Source organism: Sorex fumeus, unplaced genomic scaffold, assembly GCF_029834395.1.
Source record: "Sorex fumeus unplaced genomic scaffold, SorFum_2.1 ptg000013l, whole genome shotgun sequence".
In the NCBI taxonomy this organism is placed as follows: domain Eukaryota; kingdom Metazoa; phylum Chordata; class Mammalia; order Eulipotyphla; family Soricidae; genus Sorex; species Sorex fumeus.
In genome coordinates, this window is record NW_026606070.1 from 15,523,300 (window position 1) to 15,530,111 (window position 6,812).

The window sequence follows — 6,812 nt, forward strand, 5'->3', positions numbered from 1 at the left end:
ACAGTGACCACTGGATTCAATATCATGAAGTATTCATACTGTATTTCTCTCAAAATAATTATAGATTTAGGTGTGATATCAAGTTCTTTAATTCATTTTTGTTGACTTTTGTGCATAATGTGAGTTGGGGTTTGACTTCAATTTTTACATATGACTAACCAGTTTTCCCAATACCATTTTTTGTTGTTTTGGGGGCTACATCCAGTGATGCTTAGAGCTTACTCCTGGCTCTGCTCTTCAGGGATCACTCCTGGGAAGCTCAGAGGACCATAAGGAATGCTAAGGATCAGAACTGGGTTGACCTCATACAAAGCAAGTGCCCTACCCATTGTACTATTGCTACAGCCCCAATACCAATTTTTGAAGAGACTTTTCTTAATCAACTTAATACTCTGCTCTTTTGTCAATGAGTAACTGTTCATTTGTCTGATGATGCATTTTTGGCTCTCAATTCTCTCTGGTTTGAGAGTGTCCCTATTCCAATTAGCAGGGCTTCATATTATACTTTAAAACTGAAGAAAGATAAGTCTCCCATCTTTTTTCCCCTATGATTGCTTTGTATATCCTGGAGTTTTATTACTCCATATAAACTTCAGCAGCATTTGATCTCTCTTTTAAAAAAAAATGTCCTGGGTATTTTATAGGGACTGAATTGAGTCTATGTAGTGTTTTACATAGATCATCATTTTGACAATATTAATCCTTCCAGTTCATGAACAGGGTATGTGACTCCATTTCCTTGTATCTTCTTTTATTTTCCTTAGAAGTGATTCATAGTTTTTTGTGTGTGAAAGTCTTTTACCTCTTCTATTAAGCTGATTCCCAGATGCTTGATTTTTGTTTATTGGAATACTTTTTTTTTGAGGCACGATTGTGGTTGTGATTGCTTTTTAAATATCTCTCTATTCAATTTCATTGTTTGCATAAAGAAATAGCACGATTTCAGTGCATTGATTTTTGTAGTCTGACACTATACAAGTTTATTGTTTCTAGGGGTTTTTTAAATAGAAACTTTATTGCTTTCTAAGTATACTGTCATTCATCTTTAAATAATGATAGTTGACTTATTTTCCCATCTAGATTCTCTTAATATCTATTTCAAACCTAACGTTATGGCAAGGACTCCCAATTCTATATTGAATAATAGTGGTAAGAGTGCACCCACTTACAACCTTGTCTTGTGCTGATCTGAGAGGAAAAGCTTTTAATTTTTCATCATTGAGTTCAACATTTACTAAGGGTTTGTGATAAATGGTTTCAATACACATTTATTGAGAGAGTTTTTATCATGAACATGTGTTGGATCTTATCAAATGCTTTCTCTGTGTCTGTTGATATGATCACATGATTTTTATTTTTCCATGTATTTATATAATAGCATGTTGAAGGTATAGTGTGGTGAAAGCAGTCACAGACTTCTCAGCAGAACACAAAGCGTCCCCATGGGACTGAGACCATGTTCAAATACAGTCTCATTGTCTGTGGCCTTGAGATGACACCTGTAGCATGCATACTTCCTGGGTCTCCTTTAAAGATAGCCCCTCATATCTGCATACACATTACTCTTAGGAATTGTTTTTGGTTTCACTGTTTTTCCGTTCCCTTGATACTTAACCACCTTTGACCTTGCTCAATAAATGTTCTCCTGGCCAAGGAGCAGTGGATCACTTCCAAAAGAATAGCCTCCCTAGTGGCCCAGTTTGCAGAAATTAACGTGTGCTGTGGGTGACTGATCTGCAGCAGTAGCATTTTTAAATTAAATTGTCTTTTTATCAATGACCTATAAGAGTTTTTTATATAATATGGAGACTTTTATCATCACATATTTGCAAAAAATATAAGCATTCCTTCCATTCTCTTTAAAGTATTCTTTTGAAGTATGTGTTTTTTTATGGACTTTCATGAATCTCACTTATCTCTACTTTGATTTTTTAATTTATGCACTGTTATTTGTTTATAATACATTGCTGTTAATGACAAGGTTTTGTACATATGATATTCTAACCCCCTAAAGTGTCTGTTTCCCTCTACCACACCTAATATGCCCCTTCTCACCACCAGAGTAAGCTCAGTTCCATACATGGTTCTCAAGTTCTATTGACTTTGGCTATTATATTTTTTTACTATTTTTTAAATTCGGCACACAAGAGAGATCATTCTATATCTGCCCATTGCTTTCTGGATGACTTCAGAAGACATGATTACTTTCCATATCCATCCACAAAGTGGAAAATTGCACTTTGTTCCTCCTTTTAATATATATCTAAGGACTACGGCCAAATTTGAGGCTGTGCAGATTTCTCCCACGTGTTTTCCTTAATAAATTAATAGCTGGAATGGAGACATAGTCTAGACAGTAGAGCACTAGCTTTGCGTGCAGCTGACCTGGGTTCAGCCGATGGCACTACATAGAGTCCGGTGAGTAACTCCAAGAGTGATAATTGAATACAGAGTCAGCAGTAAGTCATAAGCACTAATTGTTTGTCCCTCCCAAAACAAAAAAAATAATGAAAACTAAGACTAAAGTGTCACCTAAGCTGAGTATTTAGTGAAGAATGTTAGTCTCAACTCTAGGTCTTCTTGTATGGCTTCTCTGTTCTGGATTTCCCAGTCACGATTGTAACCAAGCAAAAATAATATGTCACCAATAATTCTCAGTAAGGCATTGACATGAGTTGAAAATAGGTGCTAAATGGCATATACTTTTTGCACACTTTCCTGGAAATTTGGTTTAATAACATGAAAGTATGAGAAAGAATGCAAAAATAGTTCTTGAGAAAATAGCTCTCCAAATGGGAGATGAGGGGAAAAGATTAAATTACTTGATGCATAGTTATGCAGGAGAAAGTGGGAAATGAACGATTGGGTGAGCTCAGATGATGGAGTCTCACTTTTCTAACCAAGATTAGGTTTTCTTGAATAAACTTACCTTTATTTGCTATAGTTGCATAGAACTATTTCCAGAGGTTCTAAATGATAAGTTAAACTAATTTTCCGTTGGGAGCAAGTCCTTGTTTCTCCACATTATTATGCCAAGATAAAAACTAGTAGACTTAAAAAGGAGAGAGGGAGAGAAAGAGAGAGAGAGTAAGAAGGAGATAGAGAGAGAAGAAAGAAAGAAAGAGAGAGACAGAGAGAGAGGGAAAGAGAGGAAAAGTGCCTACCATAGAGGCAGGCAGGGGGTGGGCGTGAGAGGTGATGAGAGGGAACCTGGGGACACTGGTGCTAGGAAATGTACACTGGTGGACGGATGGGTGTTGGAACACGGTATGACTTAAATCTAATCACAAGCAGCTTTGTAAGTGATTCCGTCTGCTTCCTCCAGTGATTCTGCCTGGTTCCTCCAGTCTCCAGTGACCCAGGGTTCACACCCACAAGCCATCGCCTGCTGGTGCCAGATAACCTCCTCATCAGCTTCCGAACTCATGGCTGCTCCTCCCAGACGGGAGTATAAAATGAGGCCTCCAGAGCCATGCCATCAGACTCTGAGCCGGGCTGTTTTCACTTGGGCTGCCCCAGAGGGGGACAGGCGAGAGCTCTTCCCACCCCAAGGGACCCAGCCCTGGCAGCCAACCTCCACTACCCAACAGCTGCCATGCTCCAGGCCACTTTCCGGAACATGCACACATCATAAGACACTTCGTATCCATCCATTTTCCATAATTACCACAACATGTTTGATGGAGTTCAGACAGTAGGCAACAAATCATATATATATATATATATATATATATATATATATATAGGCTGAAGCGATAGCACAGCAGTAGGGCATTTGCCTTGCACGCAGTCAACATGGTGGACATGAGTTCGATTCCTCCACCCCTCTCCGTGGTGGAGAGCCCGGCAAGCTACTGAGAGTATCTCCCAGCAAGCTACCGAGAGTATCTCGCCCGCACGGCAGGGCCTGGCAAGCTACCCGTGACATATTCGATATGCCAAACATAGTAACAACAAGTCTCATGATGGAGACATTACTGGGCCCGCTCGAGCAAATCGATGAACAACGGGAGGACCGTGATATATATATATATATATATATATATATATATATACATATATATATATATATATATATGCCTTTTGGAGATTCCTGCAAGCTACCGAGAGTATCCCGCCCACACGGGCAGAGCCTGGCAAACTCCCCATGGCATATTCGATATGCCAAAACCAGTAACTATAACAGGTCTCAATCCGCTGACCCTGAAAGAACCTTCAATAGTTGGGAAAAACGAGTAAGGAAAGTCTGCTAAAATATCAGGGCTGGGAGGAATAGAGATGTTACTGGTGCCCGCTCGAGTAAATCCACAAACAGGATGACAGTGATACAGTGATGCAAAGTTTAAAAAATTACATTTGCAAAGATATAAAAATTGTCACCAGGTTCAATTCCTCCACCGTTCTCGGAGAGCCCAGAAAGCTAAGAGAGTATCTCGCCTGCACGGCAAAGCCTGGCTAAGCTACCCGTGATGTATTCAATATTCAATATGCCAAACACAGTAACAACAATTCTCAAAATGGATACGTTACTGGGATACGTTACTGGGCCTGCTTGAGCAAATCGATGAACAACGGAAGGACAGTGATAAAAATTGTTACACATAATCCAAATAAAAATCACTATATCGCTGTCCTCCCGTTGTTCATCAATTTTCTTGAGCAGGCCCAGTAATGTCTCCATTGTGACACTTGTTGCTGTGTTTGGCATATTGAATACATCACGGGTAGCTTGCCAGGCTTTGCCGTGCGAGCAAGATGCTCTCGTAGTTTACCAGGCTCTCTGAGAGGGGCAGAGGAATTGAACTCGGGTCGGCCATGCCAAATAAAAATAAATCAACAAAAATCAACTGTTAAATGGCCCAAATCAGTAGTTAGCAGAGAAAGACTGCAATTAAAATTGGTTTTGCCAGTTTTAGAATCAGTGTAAACAAACAACATTGAAACTCAGAGACTTATAGACGTAGAAAAAAGGTCCATCTACTTAGTCACTAGCATGAGTTTACCAAATTTCAGTTAGAAAAAGATAAAAGATAAGCTCAGGCAAAAGAATGTATTTGGTAGTTTGTGTAGAGATTTCTCAAGAGGATACCTAAATTAGCTGTTGCAATATTTGCTGCATTGAGTTTATCATTAAACAAAAGTGGCAATGTTATTGTAAAAGCAGATATAGACTCAGAATATTTTCTTATTGATTAAAAACAGTTTGATCTTCAATTTTGTAACAAAAGGCATTGAAACAAATGTATCTTTGAATAGTTATTCAGAAAGTGAAATACTGTAATTATAAAACTACAAAAGCACACAGATGGCATTATTTGAAAAATAGAAACTAAATTTTTACAGTTGCTCTCCACATTATTTCCCTTTTTGGTATTTATTCTGAGTTTGTTTAACTTTCAAATAATTTACTATAAAACTGAAATACATTTTCTAATTAATTTGCAAAGTAAACTAGGAGTTTAACCAATTGAAAAGTTCAATAGACTTTTAACATGAAGAATTTGATCTATGAAATACACAGAGTTGGTCCAAAAATTCTAAGAGTAACTTCCTATGAAAAATTATAGTATTTATTCACTAATTTCCTTTAGTTAGGGATTTTTATCTACCTTACAGAGATTCTCTGCTTTGATATTAAAGTTATATGTGTTCCAACTAGCTAGAACAATTTATTTAATTATTTTCAATTTTGGGACACACCTGGTAATGTTCAGGAACTACTTCTGACTTGTTGATCATGGCTCACTCCTGGCAACGCTCAGGGAATCATACAGTGAAGAGGATCAAACACTGGAGCTCATAGATCTTTCTCTCCAATTCTAATAAATATTTTTTATAATGAACACTCATCTAAATTTTAATACAGATATCTATATAAAATATACTTGATCAGTACACTTTGACATTTTGATAGACTCTGAGCATAAGTCAAATTTTTGTTACTGGATTGATGCTGAAATTCCAGATCATTTACCAGTGATAGACCTAACTAATTTTTTTCGGAGCCCTCATTAAGCCTTCTCATATATTATGTTTTGAAAGCCCATGCATGAAGAGATAAGTAATCCAGAATAATCAGAATCAGTAAAGTATGATAGGATTGTACTTTATAATTAATATAGTGCTTTTGAAGCACCCATGTAAAAATATCTAACATTATTATTACTGAACACGGAGTTACTGAACTCTGCACTCGGATTAAGTTGACAATGATCTTGTGATAGAGGTACTCATAGTTAACATCACTTTGTAAATGAGAGAATTAATTTCCAAGGGTACCTAACCAATAATAGTTGAGGTTGATTTTATTTTAGAGCCACATAAACAACCCTAACCTCATTCTGTGGCCAGAAAAGAGAATTACTGCAAAACCTGATTATAGTGAATGGGAGTCACTGGTACACTTTGAACACTTACAATTGGGACATAGTGCCCACTGGGGCTGGACGCAGGGAAGTTGGGCCATATCTGGCGGTGCTTGGGAGCTGCTCCAAGCCCTGCTGGGAATTATGTTGACTGGGGATTGAACCTGAGCCTCCCCCGGCAAAGCATATGCTCGGCCTTTTGAGCTTTCTTTTTGGCCCTTAGTGACATTTTTTTAAATGAAATGTTGGATTCCACAATTTCACAAGATCATTGTAATATCATAGCACTGCACTGTAGCACTGTCCTCCCGTTGTTCATCGATTTGCTAAAGCAGACCCGGTTACGTCTCCACTGTGAGACTTGTTGTTATTCAATATAGGCATATTGAATACGTCACAGGTAGCTTGCCAGGCTTTGCCGTGTGGGTAAAATACTCTCAGTAGCTT